The following is a 22912-nucleotide window of genomic DNA, read 5'->3' on the forward strand; positions in this document are numbered from 1 at the left end:
GTCTGTTTGTAAAGATCTCAAAATTTCTGTGTGTTTTTGAGTCCAATTGATTCTTTTAAAATCTGGTTTTATTAGATCATAGAGGGGTTTAACCCTCTCTGCATAATTTATAATGTAAGTTCTTCCGAAATTTAGGAAACCTAGAATTGATTGTAAGTTTTTTAGCGTTCTAGGTGCTTGGATTATAGCACATTTCTCTAGGAAATTGTCTGCCAGGCTTTTGCCTTCACTTGATAATTCATATCCTAAAAACAGGACAGTTAGATGGGCAATTCTTGACTTTTTGAAGTTGAATTTGTAACCCTCTGCTGCGAACCCAAGTATTATGGTGTTCACTCTTTTTAAGTGAGTATCCAAGTCATCATCTGTTAGATAAATGTCATCGACATAAGATAATGCCTCATCATCATATATTTGTAGTAACTCTGTTACTCTCGCTGAGAATAATCCTGGGCTGTTCTTGAACCCCTGTGACAAACGACCGAATTTTTTTTGCGAGCCGTTTATTGAGAACGCGGTCAAATATCTGCTTTCTGGTGCTATATTTTGACAAAAGAATCCATTAGAGATGTCTAATGTTGTTTTGTATGTTTTGCGCACTATGCTATTCATTAGTGCTGCACTGTGTGAGTTTTGTACTGCAAAGGTCTTGCAACATGAGTTCAAGTGTCTGTAGTCCAAAACAAGACGATATGAATCATCTGGTTTGGAGACAGGAAACAAAGGATTGTTCATTTGTGAGGTGCAAGTTTCAATCACCCCCTGGTATTCAAGTTGATCTAGGATCTCTTTTACCTGTTTTTTAGCTTCTTGCTTAATTGGGTACTGCCTCTGCGCAGTAGGTTGAGATTTTAACTGGATTTTGTGAGGAGGAGAGTCCTCATCCAATCCCACATGGTTTTTATTTAATGCAGGAGCTTGGGCTACTGCCCACTTTTTTGCAAGTGTATATTTTTTATGAATTGGAATATGATTTGAGAAGGCAGGCATAATCATTTCTTCGCCATGAGGGCACTCCCTGACAAACTCCGGTGGCCAGTCTTTTTCAGCTAGAGGGTTGTCATAGCCCTTGGAGAGATTATCCCAAAATAGACCCCTTATTTTCCTAGTCTTATCTCCCTCTATACGCAATGTTATTTCATATATCTTATGAGGTTTGCTAACTCTGGTATCTGCAGTTTCCACCTGAATGTATTCATTCGTGTCCACTGTCTCCAGATGATTCATCAGGATCTTGCGAGCTATGCTCACTTCTGCTGCGCTGTCTAGCATTGTCTGAGCCCATTCTCCGTTTTTCAGCTGTGTCCTCAGTATCTTCGGCATGTTTGATTACTTTAATACTGGCTACCTTCTTCTTTGGAAATTGTATTTTTTTACTTTGATGAGCAGGTTCTTTGTCTTTGGACTTGACGTGCTCTACCCTGTGTTCTGACCGTCCTCTTCTTTCCGATTTCTGCGAGGAAGTCTGAAAAGATCGAGAGGGACGTGTATCAATATCTTGATATCTATCAGGTTTCTTTAAATTATCCCTATTTCTAAGGTTGTACCTTTTCTCAGAGGGCTCCCTTTGGGGAGACTTGTGTCCTTGGTCCAGAGATCTTTCTCTCCGCCGAGGAGACCTTCCTCTTGACTGGAATCTTTTTTCTTTGGGAGTGGATTGTTTATTTCCATCCCAGCTCTTTTTTGGAGTGTTTAGATTATTTTTAATAAATACCTTTTCAGGATTTTCAATTAGTTGGGGTTTCACTGGTTTCCCACCCAAACTATCTCTTCCTAGTTCTTCATAGGATTTTTCTATGATTCTGGCAAGTTCAAATGGTTGTTCTGCTATATCTGTTTCTTTCAGTTTCTGGAGGAAAGTTATATCCTCAGTTGCCAATTGAACTAAGTCTCTATATGCCTGTGTTAATTCTTTTATTTTAACTAAGAGTTCTTCGCTTGACATTCTATTAATGTCAGCATGTGATGTGTAGCTGGCTGGAACCGGCCACTTTGCTCCTGGTCTACCTAGTGGACCGAGCCTGGTGATGTGATCATTATGTTTTAGGGCGCCATTAAACCAGAGCAGGTGCTCTTGGTATTTCAGTGGTATTTCCACCTCCTCGAAAGGAGTGTACTCATTCGGAGGTTCCTCTATTTTGTAATAGTGGAATTCCTTTGTTACAGCGTTTGCTGCTGGAAAGTTTATCCATGAATAGAATACCTCTGTCTGCCGATATTCGTGTGCCTCAATTACGAAAATGACTGTACCACCTCTTGGTGTCAGTCCATTTTCTATAAGTTTTAAAGTTATAGTTTTTCTTATGGTGACCGGGATGATGATTGCACCCGGTTCATTTTGCAGGAGACTATTGTCATCCGCTAGGAGTTGAGCTGCTACTCTAGCTGTCTCCCTTTCTACTTCACTGTCTGACATTTTACTGACAGGAAGTTTTTTTTTGTTTATTTGTAGATCAGGTTTCTACGGAAACAAAGATTAGATGCACAATATTTTGGAACAGTGTATCCTTCAACGTTGAATAAACCAAGAACCATACATAGGAGTCTCCTCCTACTAAGTTTGGCGGATTTAACCTTTCACCCACTCCAGACATCTTTGGAGTTTTATGGGAAAAAAGGGGTCTGTCTGAAAAAGCACGACTGAGTTACTCTAATGCCTTGCGTTAGATTTATCGCCTTACCAAACGTTGGGCGCCATGTAGTGTAGTTCCTATTATCCCAATAGGCTCTGCGCATTGGAATAATATCTTCAATAGTATAGAAGTAGGACTGAGGTTAACTAGGTCTTCTACTGACGATATTAGACTTAAAGTTATGTGTGCCAGCTAGCTCAGAGTTCACTAGAAACTTTCTCGAATAGGCAAGGAGGATTTTAACCTCCCTGGATAGACAAGAAGGGATTTAGTTTCTGGCAACCATAGAACATGACAACTTTGCTCTCCCTAATCAAGAGTATATCTCTAGAGTCGTGTGAAAACAAAAGACAGCTATTTTACTCAGTCAATACGTGCATTCTTAGTTTCACCAGATTGTAGAGAAAAGAAGAGACGGGCGTGTTCAATAAAAAGGTGTTATTTATTGATCAGTCTCTTTTCTCATACAAGAGAAATGAATCGCTACAATTGCAATACTTAAGGTTAAGTAAAGTGCATATAGTAAAAGCAGGATTATAAAATAATACTGTAAAAGCATTGATATGGTTTCTTAGCCATATGATACTTAAAATGGATAAAAGATATACATACATATATACATTGACTAATCGTTCTCAACTGGTGCTTCTAACTACGCCTACCCCGGTGTACCTGACCTAAGCCTAATACGTGGGCGGGAGTAAATAAGTAGCAGTTTAAGTTAAGTTTGTTTTGCCAAGGATCTGACTCAAGAATTCTCTGTAAGGGGTTAGTCAGTTCAGTACCTGGGATTTAGAAGGCTGGAGGGCTGGTATCTCAGTCTCAGAACTCGATATTTATTTATTTTATTCGATTTATATAGCGCGTTATAACCCGGGGGGTCTCTAAGCGCTTGTCAGGTAAGCACAGCAGAAGTTCCTAAAAAAGCCCTTCCAGGAATTATAGCCCAACCCAGGCCTTCTGGAAAAGAACAGTTTTCAGCTTCTTCCGGAAGGACAACAAATTAGATTCCTTTCGCAGATCCGCCGATAGATTATTCCAGACTGCTGGGAGAGTATTAGAGATGGCTCAACCACCCACTGTAGCCAATCTGAAGCGTGGTTGGGTGAGAAAAGTTGCTTCAGCAGATCTTAACAACCTACCCGGTTTGTATGGAGTCAGGCGGGTCTTAATATATCTTGGCGCCTTACCATAGAGCGATTTATGTGCAATACATAGCCCTTTAAAGAGCACCCTCTGCCTTACTGGCTGCCAGTGTAACTCGCGCATAAGTGGGGACGCATGCGAGCTCCTAGGTTTTTTATAAATGAGCCTAGCGGCATCATTCATCACCACTTGAAGCTTGTCCAAAAGTTTTTGGGGCAGTCCCAGATAAAGCGAATTGCCATAGTCCAGCCTTGATAGTATCATTGCGGACACCGCCCATCTCAAGGTGGAGAATGACAATAATGGCGCAATTTTTCTAAGTTGTCGGAGAAGGCCGACACAAGTTCCTACCACCGTGGTGACTTGCTTCCGCATGGATAGTTTATCATCCACATGGATGCCTAGGCTTTTTACCTCCACTGCAGGCTCCGGGGGCGGCCCAAGTTCCCTTGGCCAAAACCCGTCGTGCCATGGATTACCAGCGATGGTAATAGGTAAAACCTCTGTCTTATCCGGGTTGATTTTTAAGGAGTTCAACGACATCCAGTTAGCTGTATGCTTAAGGATATTTTGCAGACTTGCTGACGCCCCCGGAGCATTGTCCATTTGGATAATGATTTGGGTGTCGTCAGCGTAGTTATATACCTGACAATCCATTTGATTGAGGAGTGAAATCAAAGGTTGGAGATATATATTAAATACCAGGGGCGACAGGGCAGACCCCTGTGGCACTCCACAAGAGATTGGTGTTGCAGTGGAGTGCAATTCTCCCAGCTGTACTCTTTGCGTCCTCCCTTGTAGGAAAGATGCAAACCAGGCATGAGCTGTGCCCTGAATGTCGAAATCCCTCAACCGCGACAGAAGTTGTTTATGACACACGGTGTCAAACGCCGCGGAGAGGTCTAACAACACCAGGGCACCAGGTATCTTCTTATCTGCCCTATTCCTAACCTCATCCACGATAGACAGCATGACCAGTTCCGTGCTGTGATTTGCACGGAACCCCGATTGATTTGGTTCCAACAGACCATTCCTTTCCAGATGGTCAGAGAGATCGAACAAAACGTGCTGTTCTAGCACTTTAGCGAGGAAAGGGATCTGGGAGATAGGCCTGAAATTTTTCAGGCACTTCACATCTGCCCCAGTTTTTTTTAACAGAGGGATCAGCCGTGCTTCCTTGAAGGCTGTCGGGACCTTGCCTAATGCTAAGGATGAGTTCAGGAGAGTCAAGACCTCTTCTTCTATTCCTGGCATAGCCAGTTTGAATACTTCAGGAGGGCAGGGATCGGCCTGGGAGCCAGACTTAACTCGCCCCACAAGCAGGGACAGTTCATCCTTCGTAATTGAAGGTAGAGTGTCCAAAGGTCTGTCCACCAGCTTCTTGGCCGAGATGGTCTGTACGGGACAGACATGCATGGGAGTACAGGCAATTTCCGAGATGAGGTCTGTGATTTTGCTAGTGAAGAAGTCCTGAAACCTCTGACAGTCCTCTAAAGTGAACTCCGGCCTTTGTTCTTTTGTTTTCCTGAGTTCATTTAGGACTCGAAAGATTTCTTTTTGTGGATCTTTGGCTGTAGTGATCCTTTCCTCATAGAACTCCGCCTTCCTGGCTGTTATTGCCCGTTTATAGGTCGCTAGTTCTAGCATATAAAGACTTCTCGCCTTAGTGTCGTAGGCTCTGCGCCAAGCTCTCTCCACCTTGCGTAAAGCTCTCTTCTTCTCCCTTAGAGAGTCATTGTACCAAGGGGATCCCGGGACTCTGTTCACTAAATTGACCCTTCGTGCTGGCGCCACATAGTCGGCCGCCCTTCGAAGTCTATCATCTAAGTTGCTACAAAGAGCATCCGGATTCTCATCCAGAGAGTTCTGGGATGGATTCTCTAAAAGGTGTGCTACCATATTGTCTCCATTGATGTTCTTCCATTTCCTCACCACCCTCTGGCCTTCTACAGGTTTCGTTTTTTGTAAGTTCATCAGGAGATCTCCCTTCACTAGGTGGTGATCCGACCAGACACAAGGCCGCGTAATCGTCACTCCCTGTACCGGAAGTGACGTCCACACCAGATCAAGCGTGTGACCTTTCACATGTGTCGGCCCCTTTACTTGTTGGGTTAGACCTAGCGATGATAATGCCTCATCAATCTGGCTAGCCTGCCCTTCTCTTGGGGTAGTTTCCCAGTGATAATTAAAGTCTCCCAAGATGACCATATTATCGTACCTCGAGCGCAGATCTTGCACTCATTTCAGAAACAGGTCTGGAAACTCCGGCATGGCCCATGGAGGACGATACACTACCAGAACTGTCAGGCAATCTATCCCCAATCTCAGTTTAACACCCAGAACCTCCGCCCCTCCCAAATCTTCTGCCAAGATTGTTTCTCCTCGCATACGATCAGCAAAGAAAAGTGCCACCCCTCCGCCTCTCTTCTCTCCCGCTCTATTGCGATGTAGGACCGAAAAATTTGCTGGTAAGGCAGCCACAAGATCCGGTAGCGAGGAGTCCTCCAGCCACGTCTCCGTGATCTCCAACACATCAAATTCCCCGTCCTCCAGCAATGAGAACACCTCTCCATTGTGTTTTTGGAGGGAGCGGTGTTTAACAGCCCGTAATGCACGACCCCAGCTTTATGAGCATGAGGCCATCCAGACCCTTTCTCCTGGGCCCTCCCCAATCCTACCTGTAGGGCCGCGCTCCCCTCCTCAAGAGAAGTGCTAATCAGGTTAATTTCCAAAAGCTCACCTCTGTCATAGGTGATGCGCGAACCAGGGGTTCTGGCCCCGGGTCCCGTCTGGTCATGGATGGGCATAGATGGGCTCGCCTCCGGCGTGCCCACGGCGCGCCCGCTGCGCGTGTATGCTGCGCGCTTGCATGTGACAGGTTTAAATGGCCTCCTGTGAGCCTATCGCGTCACGCAGCAGCTAGCCTGCTAACAAAGATGTCTGCCGCAGCCGGCACTACCTCACCCAAGATGTCCTCCTCGCAGGCAGAAGCAGCTAAAGGGCCGCTGTAACAGCGGTGAGTGTCTTCGATTAGAGTGCAAGCAATGTCCTAGAAAGCCTTGTTACCCTCACATAGAGCGCGGCGGAATTATAACGGAATTAAAACGGCTGAAAAGGCGCGAAAAATTAAAAGAGGTCAATTAGAAAGTAAAAAGCGCGACCAGGTTGCGCAAATCAAACATTAAGCTACGTTTTAAAATAAGCAAGTTTTCCTTCAGAACTGCAGCGCTTACCTTTCAGCCTTTCCCAGTTACCCGCGAGGGCGGCTGGAAACGCCGGAGGCTGGATTTCTCGGCAGGAGAAAAGGCAGCGTCTCTCTCAGCGCGTCAAAATGGAGGGGCAGCGTCTGTGGGCTTTCTGCATCAGCTGGGTGTAATGGCTGCCCTTTTTGCTGGCTCTTTGGAGAGGGAGAATGATAGAGAGTGACTCCAGCCTATCACCCCCATAGCATAGGGATTAGGACTATAGACAGGGCCCCTGTCTTACATATATTAGGGCATTTTCGTGTCATTTTCCTTAAAGTAGGGCTTATGAATTTAAGTTAGGGGATAGATATATAAGTATTAGTCATGATTTGCTCATTTGCTAACATGCTGGGATATTTTCCATGGAGCTATGCATATTGTGGGCTCCGTAGGCCTTAAACGAGACAGACTCCATTTTGCTTTCTGCCCGGTAGCTCGAGAAGGCTTTCTAGGTCAAATGTAGTGTTTTAGTTTCAAGCTGTTGTTCGCTTGGAGAGAACCGGTTCAGGCTGACCCTTATCGAAGGAATGTATTTTTCTCCACACCGAAGACACAACTTCAGGCCGGCCGGCTGGGAACGTGTCCTTGGTACGGGGAGGTACAAGAATTTGGTGGGCGGCAGGTTACTGGCCGTAGCTTTCCATGAAGGAACGGGCTTTGATATTAGCGAAGGTGTTAGTCAGTTTGTCAGTTAGTCCGTAGGCGGCATCTAGCCGTTAGCATCTCTGCCATTACTTATCTCATGGCGGACAGTCGCCATCTTTGAAGTCCGAGAAAGATTTAAGACCGAAACTCTCTGAGAAAGACTGAACGAGAATTAGCGCAGAGCGCACTGATACAGAGAGAGAAAGAGACGGTAGCTAATAATCAGCAAGGTTCTGGTGTCCTGGAGGGAAGCAGACGAGGTTGAGCCTAGCGGTGCAGACGTGTACTTGTGACGGCTGGGGCGTGACTGCAAGGCGAGCCAGGATACAGAGACGAGAAGGGAACCTAGATGACTGCCGAGCCCAAACTTCATATTAACCAGGTGATGTCCGACCAGCTCTAATAGAATGTGCACTCTAATCTTTACCTTTTCTTTGCAGAAGTTATGTTGCATAGTAATGTGATTCGTGTCTATTGTTAATAAATACCCTAATTCTTATGGAATTATCGTGTGCTTTGTGTTCATGTTTAATCTTGGTAAATATATCTCCTAGTTGGGAATTGTTTATGTGAACGGATGCAAAATCCCGATCAGGTAAATGGTGATCAAACAAAGAGGGAGTGAGTGGACCTTTGATGCCAAGAGCAGAAAGTACACTATATAATTTGGAACTATATTCAAAGTCATTATCGTAGTTTTATCCCGAGTAGGTAACTGAGGTATTATCCTGATGACTGTTCATAGGAATGTGGTCGTCGTTGATATACGGCGTTAGTGAGAACACTGGGGAGGATTACCAGTGCCTATACCCACAGGATTGTGGCTTGAATAAGTGAGAGCACTAGGAGGTCGAACTAGTGTGTAGTTTTGCAGGATTGCAAACAGTTTGGAAAAGGGAGCATTGGGTTCTGCAGGCCCATGTGTAGACGCACCGGATTGTGTGTCATATCTGCCCTAGGGTAGAACGGTCTGGGTCAGGGTGGCCGCGAGACCAACTGATGTGAATAAGATATTGTAGAAAATCCATACATGTATATTGTCATTCCCCATCCTTAGGTGCGATCTGTATATATTTGTATATCTATCCATTGTGAATACGATCTGAGGAGGGAAGGTGAGTACGTTTTGGCTGGGTCATAGGGGCCCCTGGGGGCTGATCCCATCTAAGCAGAAAATCCAGCCATTACATCTGGCGTCACTAACTGTTTACGAAGCCTGTGTGCATTGTATTGTTTTAATTTTGTTAGTTTGCGCTCGGCTTGTACGTATAAAATTTTGTTTATAATTGTGTATATAACTTTGTTGTGTCATTATGTTTGCGAAAATATCATCGTCCGTTTTCAAGTTACCGATTCAGATTCCCGGCTGGGAATGTACCCCTTACGAGGCTTTGGCCCGTGAGTGGGCCGATTCTACTGGTTTGAGTGAAAATTGGTCTTCATGCTTGGAGCAGGCGGAGCCTGCCGATGTGGTATCGTGCTTGCAGAAAGCGCCAGTAGTGAAGGGTGATGAGCTTCCTATTCTAGGACGCAGAGGTTGGATTGTTCTTAATGCATACAGAATATTGCATGAGAGGTTTGTTCAGCTACAAAAGCAGTTTAAAGATATGGAAGGACAGTGTGTTGAGTTGCAAAATGCACATACTTTGTTGCGTTGTCAAAATAAATTGCTTGCCGACAAACTTGAAACATATCAGACCATTGCCGAAAGAGCTGCGGTCCGTATTGCACGATATAAGTATAAACATCGTCGTGGACGTGTATCTTCACGCAAAGTGCGTATGGTCGTAGCAAAAGCTGGAATGGATTGGAACCCCGATGAGTGGGACGGTAATATCTGGGATTCTCATACTTCTGACTCCTCGGCAGAGGAGGGTGACAAGCGCGAGTCTTCTTGCTCCGGACGTGATTGTAAATCTGCTTCATGTGCTGATTTAGGTCCTGACTGTGACCGTGCTCGTTCTTCCCGTGCGGATGACGTAGCTTGCCCTGATTGTGCTGCTAAATCTAAGATGCGGGCTTCCTCGGAAGCTCTTCCTGCAGTTTCTGCTCACCCTATTTTTCGACGAAAATTACAACAGGCCCCTGGTAATCCGGGTGGTATAGCTCTTGATTGTATTGAGGATTTTACTCAGCAGGAGGTTAGTGACATTTTACAATGATTTCGACAACGGCCTGGTGAGGCCTTGCTTACCTGGATGGTGCGTCTTTATGAACTTGGCGCTGCCGGTATTATGCTCGATGCTGTCGATTGCTTACGATTTTGCTCTTTGAGTTCTGATTCTACGATTCAGGATCATTTTCGGAATTATAATGGTGCTGGTCAAATTTCTTTGCTCCAGCTTGCGTCTGACGGCTGTAATCATAAATATCCAACTGAATCTGATTGGCCTATTGATGAGAAACCGTGGTACACTTTGCGCGATGCGTCGCAACGTTTAAAAGAGGAAGTCATGAAAACGTCTATCTTTCTTAGTACTGCTGACAAGTTATTGGATGGTCTTTTAACATCTTCTGTGCGCAATCGCATTATCCGTTCTTCTCCTGTTGCTTACAAGCAGGTCATGATGACATTATTGATTAACCAAACTGGCAATCCTTTGTCTGTTGTGCTTGAGTCTGTTCGTCAGCTTGGTGAGCTGGGTGAATGGTTTAAACCTGAAAGACAATCTCGACCTGAAGGTCGTACTGGTGGGGACTATAAGTTCTCTAGACGCGACATGTTTCTTGCTCTCATTGCTGATGGTGTCAAAAGGGAGGACATTGATGGTGAGCCTAATAATCGCTTATGGGATATGTTTCGTAAGCGTGGTTTGGATCGAAAGGAGGGTGCCCGTCGTGTGCGAAAGAATGAGTATGATCGTGGTTCGGATGACAGTGGTGATGAGAGGCGACGTGTGAATTCTGATCGCCGTGATGATCGGCGCTATGAACGTGATGGATCCCCTCGTCGTAATGATGGGAGGGGGAGAGAGGATGATCGTGAGAGGGGAAGAGATGATTATGTTTCCAACAGACGAAAAGATGAAAGGAGTTATTCCCCTGACATGAGAAAGAGAGAGGATCGTAACAGACTCTCTGATCGTAACTCACAACTTTTTGAACATGATACTAATCCGTTTCGTACTGGAGACGGATATGAACAAGACATTCTAATACCAAAGAAAACTGAAAGCATTTACCCTGATTTGTCTTGGTTGACAGACCGCAGGAAAAATGTCTAGGAAATAGGTTAAGCTCCGGTACGCAAGTGGGCTCACAGAGATTACAGACCCTATGTAGATATTGAGATTTTTTGGAAACATCGTAATATCCAAAGGGCCCGATTCATTTTAAGCTGTGCTGTATTATGCACAAATGTATCCACGGTTCTGGTCCTAAATATCTGAAAGATGTCTTTCTGCCTTACTCTCCTGGACGTATCCTACGCTCCAGCAACACGATGTTGTTATACGTTCCCAAAGTAAACAGAGCAAGACAGGGTGGCCGTGCCCCCTCCCTTAAAGGTCCAATGCTGTGGAACTCCCTTCCCCCCCAGCTAAGGCAAATTTCTCACCTTCTTAATTTTAGGAAGAAATTAAAAACTTACCTATTCACACAGGACTAACTTAGTCTCCCCTATGTCCTTTCCGATTTATAGTTTTGCATTACTCATTCAGAAGCCACGCGCGGAGATACCCCTTCGGGGCTGATTCAGGCGCGATACAAGACTATAAATAAATAAATAAATAAATTAGTTGATACTGGGGCGGAGGCCACTTTAATTCATGGTAAGTCGAAAAAATTTCATGGACAGTCTTTCACGATTACTGGTTTGGGTGGTAAAGAGACACCCGCAGTTCAAACTGCACTCGAAATTAAAATTGGTAGGATTCCTCGTAGAGAATACTCTGTGTTGGTTGTGCCACTTTTGGAATACATTATTGGAATTGACATTTTGAAAGGTATGACTTTGCATTTGGATGATGGTTGTTATCAATTTGGTACACGACAGTACATTTCGACCAGACCCGTACGGGTTGGCCGTTTACGCATGCCACCTATTAAAATACCTTTAGCGACGAAAGTAATTTCTCAAAAGCAATATCGCATCCCAGGTGGTCATGAAGAGATTACTGCTACAATTCAGGATTTGGTTGACGCGGTAGTCATTACTCCGGTCACATCTGCTTGGAATAATCCCGTTTGGCCCGTGCGCAAAAGTGATAATTCTTGGCGCATGACGGTTGATTATCGAGAATTGAATAAGAATACACCTAAATTGACTGTTGCAGTGCCTGACATTGTCACGCTGATTCAGAGAATTCAAAAGCATCCAGGTACATGGTATGCTTCTATTGACATTGCTAATGCATTCTTTTCAATTCCGATTGCCCCCGAATGTCAGGAACAATTCAGTTTTACATGGAATGGACGTCAAATGACGTTCCGGAGTCTTCCTCAAGGCTATGTACATAGTCCTACGATCTGTCACCGGCTGGTGGCGGAGCATTTGTCTGAAGTGCCCACGAATCCACAAGTTCAGGTTTGTCATTATATTGACGACATTTTGATTCAAGGTGAAACGCAAGACCAGGTACAGTCCCATTTAGATCAGATCATTGATTGTTTGCGAGCGAAAGGCTGGGAAATTAATCCCGACAAATTACAAACTCCATCCCAAAATGTGAAATTCTTAGGAATTAATTGGCATGAGGGTCACAGAGAGGTGATTCCACAGGTTAAACGAAAAATACTTGATTTTGCGGTCCCCAGAAACAGGAAAGAGGCTCAATGCTTTATTGGTTTGTTTGGATTTTGGCGTCAGCATATTCCCCATTTGAGTCAAATCTTGGCTCCACTGTATCGAGTCACCCGTAAAAAGAATGCGTTTGAATGGGGTGAACCTCAACAGACTGCCTTTAATTTGGCTAAAGAAGCTATTCAGTATGCCTTGGATTTGTGGCCCGTGAGTGAAGGTGATGTGGATTTGAATGTGTCCGTGGAAGGCCTGTATGCCAATTGGAGTTTGTGGCAAAAGCAGGGCAGACAAAAAGTGCCATTAGGTTTTTGGACCAAAAAGTTACCAGAGGCTGGTGAGCGTTACTCACCTTTTGAAAAACAGTTGCTTGCTTGTTATTGGGCTCTGGTGGATACCGAGCAATTGACTCTAGGCCATGCTGTGATTTTAAGGCCCGAAATTCCCATTATGCAGTGGGTTTTGAGTTCACCGAAGTCCCATCGAATTGGACACGCTCAGGAGGCTAGTGTGATTAAATGGAAATGGTACATTCAGGACAGGGCACGTGTGGGTCCGAAAGGTGTGGCGGTTTTACATGAGCGAGTGGCGCAGGCGCCCTCCAATGAGATTGAAAGTGAGTGTTCGGTTCCCGTAGTGCAGGAGTCTCCCGTGAAGTGGGGTAAATCATTTGATGATCTGTCCGTGGAGGATAGAAAACATGTGTGGTTTACGGATGGTTCTGCGAAGTTCATTGGTGACAAAAGACATTGGAAAGCTGTTTCATTCAATCCGATTACGCAGAAATTGTTGAGTACAACTGGAGATGGTAGGAGTAGCCAATATGCTGAGCTCTATGCAGTTTACCAAGTTTTGAAACAGGAACTACCTGGCACATGTCATATTTTCACTGATTCCTGGTCCACTGCGAATGGACTGGCGGTATGGTTACCAACATGGCATTCTCATAATTGGGAATTGCATTCCAAAGAATTATGGGTTAAAGAACTGTGGCAAGAAATTTGGGAGTTGCTCCCGCAGAGTACTGTAACAATCTTTCACGTGGATGCTCACACTCCAATTGACTCCCTTGACAAATTTTTCCATAACATTGCAGATGAACAGTCTAAAATTTCTGAGGCAGTGGTGGACATGCAGGATTCTGATTTGGCGGGATTGGCGAAGTGGGCCCATCAGAAAGCAGGACATTTTGGAGAGAAAGCCACTAGCAGGTGGGCTGCCGATAGAGGAATTCATATTTCTTTTTCTTTAATAAAAGATGTCATTCTACATTGTCCCATTTGTCAGCATTCTAGGAAAAAAGAGGTGCCTCAGATTGTTCGAGGACACTTACATCGAGGTAAATTGCCCGCCCAAATTTGGCAGATTGACTATATTGGTCCGCTCCCTATGAGCAGAAATTGTCAATATATTTGTACAGTGGCTGACACTTATAGTGGCCTTTTGGTCGCTTTCCCTTGTAAGAACGCTACCCAAGTGAATACCATTAAGACCCTGGAGCTAATTATTCTGTACTATGGTGTCCCATTCCAAATTCAATCTGATAATGCATCCCACTTTCGTGGAAGATTGGTGCAGGAATTCTGTGCGGAAAATAATATTGATTGGGTGTTTCATATTCCATATTACCCACAGGCTTCAGGACTGATTGAGAGGATGAACGGCTTGTTGAAAGAACAGTTGCGCAAGTTGACTGATGACCGTTACAGCCAGTGGAGAGATGTTCTGCTTCAAGCTTTATTAATTCTGAATAATCGCCCTTTGTTACATGCTGAATCTCCTTTAATGCGTTTGTTTCCTCCAAATGTTGATGCGAAACCTAATTCTGTATCGAACACTGTCATGTATTGGGAAATTACCCCCGGTGCTTTGGCTCCATGTAGAGCGACCCCAGGTTCCGCAGGCCTCGACCTGCATGCTTTACATGATGCTAAATTTCCAGGAAAGGATCGAATAATTGTTGAAACTGGCATTGGTGTCTGTATACCTGCCGGTAGCTTTGGATTAATTGCCCCTAGATCTGGCCTGGCCCTGAAAGGTGTACAAGTGCTCGGAGGAGTAATTGACAGTGATTATCAGGGAGAGATTAAGGTTCTCCTGCTTAATAGCAGTGAGACGGATTTGTTTATAAAGAAGTCTGACCGCGTTGCTCAGTTACTGATTATGCCTGTCTTCAGTGGTGAGATCAAAAAAGGCTCTGCCCCAACTTTGCTAACTGTGCGAGGACAAAAAGGCTTCGGATCGTCTGATCTTCCTGGAGCTAAGATATGGGTGCAATCGCCTAAAAATCCTCCTGAACAGGCTGATATTATTGCGACCGGTCATGACAACACCGTTTTGGTGATGAAGCCAGGGAAAGATGTCTGGGAAGCTGTCCCAGCTGATAAATGTTACTTACGAGAGTGATTAAGGTCTGTGTTTGTATTCTTTCAGATCATTCTCTGGACTGCTGCTGCAGGATGTGTCGGCGCTGGACTCCTTTTGGCCTGCTACGCCGGGAGAGGAGAGGATCCACCGACGCCGGTTGATGGGATAATCCGAGCCCCGCGGTCTGCGTGGGCGTCTTCTACCAACTTCTGGATTACACTCGCAAAGCGGGTGACGAACTCTCCGCATTTCTGTCTTACCCCAATGAAATCTGTCACTGACATTTTAGCGACCTGTTTGGTTGCTGTCCCTGCATCTACTGAGACTTTGCGACACATTTTTAATATCTCAAATGCCCGACCTAATGTTATTTTGGGCGACTTTGCGGCTCATGAATTCTGCCCCTTATGTACTGCTCTTCCAGACCTTGATATTGCTATTCATTCCCGAATCACTACCTTTAATATTACCCCTGGAGATCTATGCTTTATGATGACTTGTGACCCTAAGGCTATTACCGAATGTTTGAAATTGAAGATACAAGCCGCTACTTCTTTTTCAGCTCATCAACGATTGCTGTGTTTAAAGAGACTTCCGAATTCGTGCCTTTCTGTGAAGAATAACATGACATGTAAACGTTTATTAGTTGCCCCTAGTCATTATCGTTCAATGTTATTGCCAGCTGGATGGTTATTTTCCTGCGGGAATTCATCTTGGCCCTATATTCCTGCGAATATTTCTGGTGGCCCATGTGCCATCACTAGATTGAGTTTGCTAATGTTTTCCTCACATCCTACTTCACATTCCCGTATTGTACGTGATTCAATGTCATTGCATGAAGATTGTGATTCCTCTGTTCACCTCTATTCTAGATCAGAATACCTTGGTTTAGCTTTTTCTATTATTGGAGTGCCCGCATTGGCCGTTTATAATGCCAAGACAATCGGCAAAATGGCCTGCTGGATGGTCAAGTCTATCAATCAGACATCTACTGTCTTGTCTGATCTTTTATTAGATGCCCAAGGTGAACGTAGAGCTATTTTGCAGAATAGAGCGGCTATTGATTATCTTTTGTTAAAACATGGACACGAATGTTCTGATTTTGAAGGTCTGTGTTGTTTTAATTTGTCTGACCATTCTAAAGCTATCCAATCCCATATTGACAAACTCCACGACTTGACTGCAGAAATTAGACAACATATAGATCAGGGTTTCTTTGACTGGCTTTTTAATTGGCTGCCTGACTTGCATTCTTTACGACAGATTTTAGGGGGGGTTATTGTCGCTATTTGTGTCCTGATAGCTATTTGTTGCTTTATTCAGTGCATCCCTTCCTTGCTCCAATTTTTTAGATTTAGTAAGGGTCGTAGATCAGTTAATTTTGTTTCATATTATTCCTCTACTGATGTTAGTTCTATTTAGTTTGTGGTTAATAGACTGGAGTCAAGGGGTGTAATGTAATGGCTGCCCTTTTTGCTGGCTCTTTGGAGAGGGAGAATGATAGAGAGTGACTCCAGCCTATCACCCCCATAGCATAGGGATTAGGACTATAGACAGGGCCCCTGTCTTACATATATTAGGGCATTTTCGTGTCATTTTCCTTAAAGTAGGGCTTATGAATTTAAGTTAGGGGATAGATATATAAGTATTAGTCATGATTTGCTCATTTGCTAACATGCTGGGATATTTTCCATGGAGCTATGCATATTGTGGGCTCCGTAGGCCTTAAGCGAGACAGACTCCATTTTGCTTTCTGCCCGGTAGCTCGAGAAGGCTTTCTAGGTCAAATGTAGTGTTTTAGTTTCAAGCTGTTGTTCGCTTGGAGAGAACCGGTTCAGGCTGACCCTTATCGAAGGAATGTATTTTTCTCCACACCGAAGACACAACTTCAGGCCGGCCGGCTGGGAACGTGTCCTTGGTACGGGGAGGTACAAGAATTTGGTGGGCGGCAGGTTACTGGCCGTAGCTTTCCATGAAGGAACGGGCTTTGATATTAGCGAAGGTGTTAGTCAGTTTGTCAGTTAGTCCGTAGGCGGCATCTAGCCGTTAGCATCTCTGCCATTACTTATCTCATGGCGGACAGTCGCCATCTTTGAAGTCCGAGAAAGATTTAAGACCGAAACTCTCTGAGAAAGACTGAACGAGAATTAGCGCGGAGCGCACTGATACAGAGAGAGAAAGAGACGGTAGCTAATAATCAGCAAGGTTCCGGTGTCCTGGAGGGAAGCAGAAGAGGTTGAGCCTAGCGGTGCAGACGTGTACTTGTGACGGCTGGGGCGTGACTGCAAGGCGAGCCAGGATACAGAGACGAGAAGGGAACCTAGATGACTGCCGAGCCCAAACTTCATATTAACCAGGTGATGTCCGACCAGCTCTAATAGAATGTGCACTCTAATCTTTACCTTTTCTTTGCAGAAGTTATGTTGCATAGTAATGTGATTCGTGTCTATTGTTAATAAATACCCTAATTCTTATGGAATTATCGTGTGCTTTGTGTTCATGTTTAATCTTGGTAAATATATCTCCTAGTTGGGAATTGTTTATGTGAACGGATGCAAAATCCCGATCAGGTAAATGGTGATCAAACAAAGAGGGAGTGAGTGGACCTTTGATGCCAAGAGCAGAAAGTACACTATATAATTTGGAACTATATTCAAAATCATTATCGTAGTTTTATCCCGAGTAGGTAACTGAGGTATTATCCTGATGACTGTTCATAGGAATGTGGTCGTCGTTGATATACGGCGTTAGTGAGAACACTGGGGAGGATTACCAGTGCCTATACCCACAGGATTGTGGCTTGAATAAGTGAGAGCACTAGGAGGTCGAACTAGTGTGTAGTTTTGCAGGATTGCAAACAGTTTGGAAAAGGGAGCATTGGGTTCTGCAGGCCCGTGTGTAGACGCACCGGATTGTGTGTCATATCTGCCCTAGGGTAGAACGGTCTGGGTCAGGGTGGCCGCGAGACCAACTGATGTGAATAAGATATTGTAGAAAATCCATACATGTATATTGTCATTCCCCATCCTTAGGTGCGATCTGTATATATTTGTATATCTATCCATTGTGAATACGATCTGAGGAGGGAAGGTGAGTACGTTTTGGCTGGGTCATAGGGGCCCCTGGGGGCTGATCCCATCTAAGCAGAAAATCCAGCCATTACACTGGGCTCTCCGGCAAGTAGCGCTGCTCCAAGCTCGTCACCACCGTGTGTTTGCTTAGGGCAATGTCGGTATTATTTATACCTGAAAGGTGCCGAGTTTGACGTAAGGATGGACATAATACGTCAATAAGGATGTCATAAGAACTGGTCGTTCTTACATTCTTTACTGAAGTTCTCGGCTGAATCAAAACTCGGTATGCTTTCTAGGGGGGGCTGGAGGAATAGTGCTTGCCTAATGTGATAGCATGCGCTATGACCTAATCAGAAAACGGGTTTCTGTGCCGTTGTATGGCCATTAGTGATTTATTAACCGGACAAGGGTCAGAAATAGGAGTATCGATACAGATCCCTAGATAAACATACTACACCCACTCCACGGAATTTATGTCCATATTTACTAACCTAAGCAATAGTAAACATAACTAACAGTGCATGTGTATACCGAACCACCCCAAAATACATTAATTTGCATTTGAAAATTGGTATTGCGAAATACACAAAAAATGAGTATAGCTACTGTATGCAATCAAGCAGTATAATAATGCAAAGAATGATGCACATTTTAAATCAGCATGAATGATAAGCGAAAATTACACATGAAATGGCTCTTAATACAGAAGAAAAAGTGCGAGACCACTTCATCACATAAAAATACAATTTACTTGTAAATAAGCTAGAGGTTGAGGTTGAGGTAATGTCTCTAGAGTTCCTATAAATAGAAGCTCTGTTCTCTAAGAATAGTTTTACTTTAAGCAGAAGATAAGTGCCAAAAAGGTAAATATTTTGGATTTGGAGAAAAAGTTCTCGTTTTCAGGGGAAGACGGGAAAAAATTCTTAGTGGCTTTGTTTTTAAAGTTGAAGGCCAAATTCAGAGTTCAGGGAACGCTGTGTGCACGTTGCTTAAAGTTATTCTCTCTGTTCTGGTGAAAACATCATTTCAGATAGACTATTGAAAAAACAGTCTACAGCTTTTGGTGAAAGTTCGACTAGGTTGGAAAATGTTGCTACCATGCAGTCATGGGCATGATCGCTTTCAGTGATGGTTTGATCAGCATAGCTGACAGAAGGTCGTACCTGATCGATGCTGCTTTCATCTTGTACTTCACTACCCTTCAATCGTAGTGATGAAGTCTCCACGAATGCCGTCATCAGGATAGGTAGCCGCTGGGGACAGCACAATGCATGAGCCGTTACTGGACTCAACAAAGTTTCTGCATCCAATGGCACTTCTGATTGTAGTGTGAGACAGGTGTCCAACACGCATTCCTCGCCGCATAGCATGCACCTTAATACAGGCATAACACAATTCTGCCATAAGGGTCTGAACAAAAGAAACCAGGTCATATTCAGATCTCGTAGCCGGGCTAATCCAAGGACTTTAGTTATGCGGTCCCGGTAGCGTATAGCTAGGATCGTTTCTTCCATTGTTGCTGGAGTCTTGTCTGTGACATGGCTTGCCATAGCGAAGCAACAGTAGCAAAAATAAAATGCCTGCTACTAGTCCCAACAGGATTGGTAGTCCGCCAAAGATGGAATGGACGAAATTTGGAAAAATACCCAGGATCGCTTTGAATGGGGTTAAAGCTCCTGAAAAAACTGTCTTAAATACACTCGCGATACCACTCGTATCAGAAATGTTTAGAATTTCGTTTAGCATTTCTGCGAAGTGTAGGAGGCAATTTGTTGATAACAATGAATGAATCTCTGCCGTTGTCCTTGCAACTTGGAGATCATACGTTTCTTTTGATGACGTCAAATGGGTTGGCATCTGTAGGAGCACTGTCTTCATTCTGCTTAAAGTATCAATTCGAATAGAAGAGATTTTTAAACTGGGCCATAACCTTCCCTCCCTGTCTGGAGCATCATTCGGGAACAATACTCTTTCACAGCACATGACCCTGGAAGTCACACTTACTAGATAAGGTTTTCCAGCCACAACATCTGTGATCTACAATTAGAATGTAACTCCCGTTCGAAAGTCTTCTAAAGAATGGTTCTATTTGTGTTGCAGGTGTGCCGAGCTGGTGACATGAAAGGTTATTTGAAGTCCCTTCACAGGCCCCATGCAAACTTATACCCTGACACAGAAGTATACCACTTAGTGATTTTTCACAATTATTACCACTAAGAAATACACTCTGTCCTTTATTACTGACACATGTGTGTGTATAGGGCAAGTTCCATGTTGACTTAATGTATCCTTTACCCAACCTTTCATACTGGCCTGCCTGTATATATTTTTGGCAGTATTGAAACTGGAAAGTTGTTATCGGAATATTTATTATCCCATGTATTATCCATTCAATGACAGGTCGTTCTGACATTGTCAATGGTAATCTCTCAAGTTTTTCAATGCTCAGAATTGTATAATCAGCACCCTTTTGTGCCAAACTGATTTGTTTATCAGTAAGGTTAAAGATATTGAATAGTGACGTTGTGTTGATTAAACGCCAAGGCACATAGCCTGAACGCAGATTTTGTAACGTCCAGCCAAGCTGTACAATAGAACGTAATTGAGACTGACCGTGTTGCAACATCAGTAAGTCTTGCTCTATTTTATCGATTGCAGAAGATACAATACTGTCCAGTGAATATATTCTGGAAGACAGAGTCATTAACCCATTGTCCACAACAGAAAGTGATTTTTCCAAATTAACACGGTCAATTTCCCGTATTTTTTCTGCTGTCTCAATTTGAGTTTCTTTCCAAGCTTCGTTATAAGCTGCATATATATAGAGGCCGCTATGAAACGTTTTTGACGCTGTTTGCGCGGTCCCATAATGAAATCACGCAAGTCAGCACCTTCTTTAAGTAAAGTTAAGTGTTGCTTAATTTCGGCAAGTGTGGATGTATGTAGCCATTGAAGGCACAGTTTCCCCACACTGTAAGTAGTTACAATCCCTGGATGTTGTCTCTGGGAGTATCTAGGGTCTGGCCTGGTCAATGTGAACCCCTGTATTTTGTTCAGGAATCTGTCTTGACAGTTATTTGTGTCTGTGGGCCAGATCAACCATTGTTTCCAATCAGGATGTGTTCTGTTTTGGTTTAAAATATGGGATACGTCTATCTCAACATCTATAGTGCTATTACTGTCAGGTGTTGGCTTTGGAATAGACGGTTTGTTTAAGTCTTTGATTTTGGCTAGGCCAAGACAGGTAGTCTGTTGAATTGTGTCATTCAAAAATATAATTTGTTCTGGGATCATGCAGGCTCTAAATAATGATTCTGTACCTTGCACTTGCCAATCTTCTGTGCCCCAGATCGTTTTCGTTTCAATATTATTGTTCCAGAAATCAAAACCGAATGTATTCATTTTTTCAAAAAATGAGTCCGAATATATCAATTTTGTGTTCGTAAGCATGGTTTTCACTCCTGTCTTATTTAACAATTTGAAATAGAATGTTTCTGCATTACTTGTGTTAAACCCTGAAAAGTATGAATATTTATCATAAAATGTTTTTGAACTGCCTTTTGGTGGAGTTGCACAATGTTCCCATTGGTTATAATTTAAAACATTTCTAGGTTGAGTAGATTTATGCAGATAATGGTTACCATAATGGTTGAAACAAAACATTTGATCGTAATTAGATGAACCTTGCAAATAATCATGTTCTGTAAATTTAGCAGACATCACTAGATCAGACATCATATCATTAATACTTTCAAAGTCCCAATCATCAGCGAATGTGCTTGGTTTTACAAAGTCATTCAATGAAATCTTGAATTGATGTGGATACTTCAGGAGCTCAACCGGACCATATATTTCGTACTCAGTTTTGTCCCATGCTACCCCACCGGGTATAGGATTGGCTGTGAAGTTTACTGAAGAAAGTTCTCTTTTCTCGATGTGTGAAGACTTGTGTGGTTTTAAGACGAAGTTGATATTCTGACTTGCTGTGTCCATTGTAGCATATTTTCCCTCAATGAAGTGTCCCAAGCATAGTACCATGATGAGCCAAAGTATGAGGACAAATGCACCTAGTGCCACCCAAATTTCAATCCATGGAGAAATCAGATAGGTTTCTTTTAGTTGATGATAGAGTTCCTTCGCTTTGTCTTTAAAAGTTTTTGTTGTTGGCTATACCTTAGGTTCACTTGGATCCTCAGAAAAATCATCGAAGTTGATGAAGTAGCCGGATGCTGTTCTGTCAATTGGTATTTGCTTTGTTTCATTAGCATAGTCAATAGTTACATCACTGTAGAATGGTGTTTCTTGATGTGAAATTTTGATTTGGGTTTCAAGAGGTTTAAGTTCCATGGCTTTGTTGCATAGTCCTTGTTGAATCACTGTAGGTTTATCAGATGTGATTAGTCTTTCAGTTTGAACCTCTGTTTTTGTAGCAAACTTTGGTGTTCTACTACTTCTTGGGAGTCCACTTGGCCTACTACTTGTTATCGGCCACATGATTGTGGTTTAACTAGGTCGATGGATACAACTCGGGTCTCCTTTTTACCAGCAAAGGGCGGTAGTACTACTGATCTTGTCCCGTTGACAGACAAGACAGGAACTGCTTTTCTGTAAGAAGGCACACAAATGGAACTCTCTCCCCCTGAGCTTAAGAATGGAATCATCGGAGCTCATCTTTCGCAGGAAACTGAAAACATTCCTCTTTCCTAAAGATTAACCCGTCCTGTTCTGACTGTCGGAGCAACTGACTCTTCTGACAGCGCGGGGACACACTGACAGTGTAACCAGGCGCTTTACAAAATCAGAAATAATAAATAAATAAGGCCCAAATTCCTTCTTTACCGTGATCTTCTCTCTGACCAGATCCCCGATTTTTGGAATCCAGACAGGCCTTGCTGGGACAGGTGGTTTCTCTTCAGTGGTTATTGGCTGCTGTTTCAACTTTATGTTGCTCAGGTCTTTTCTTGTTTCATTTAAGTCCTGTAAAATAGCCAAACGATCTTTGATATCAAAGCATTTTTCTTTCACCACTGAAGTTTGACTATCCAAGTCCTGGATTAACATTCT

At 43.5% G+C, this 22912-nt stretch overlaps 1 pseudogene; it reads right to left on the reverse strand.

Annotated features, from left to right (window-relative positions):
- Positions 1-15356: 15356 nt before the first annotated feature.
- On the reverse strand, positions 15357-22342 carry LOC147736899 (uncharacterized; annotated as a pseudogene).
- Positions 22343-22912: the final 570 nt, after the last annotated feature.

This window comes from Lissotriton vulgaris, chromosome 1_2 (genome assembly GCF_964263255.1).
Source record: "Lissotriton vulgaris chromosome 1_2, aLisVul1.2, whole genome shotgun sequence".
In the NCBI taxonomy this organism is placed as follows: domain Eukaryota; kingdom Metazoa; phylum Chordata; class Amphibia; order Caudata; family Salamandridae; genus Lissotriton; species Lissotriton vulgaris.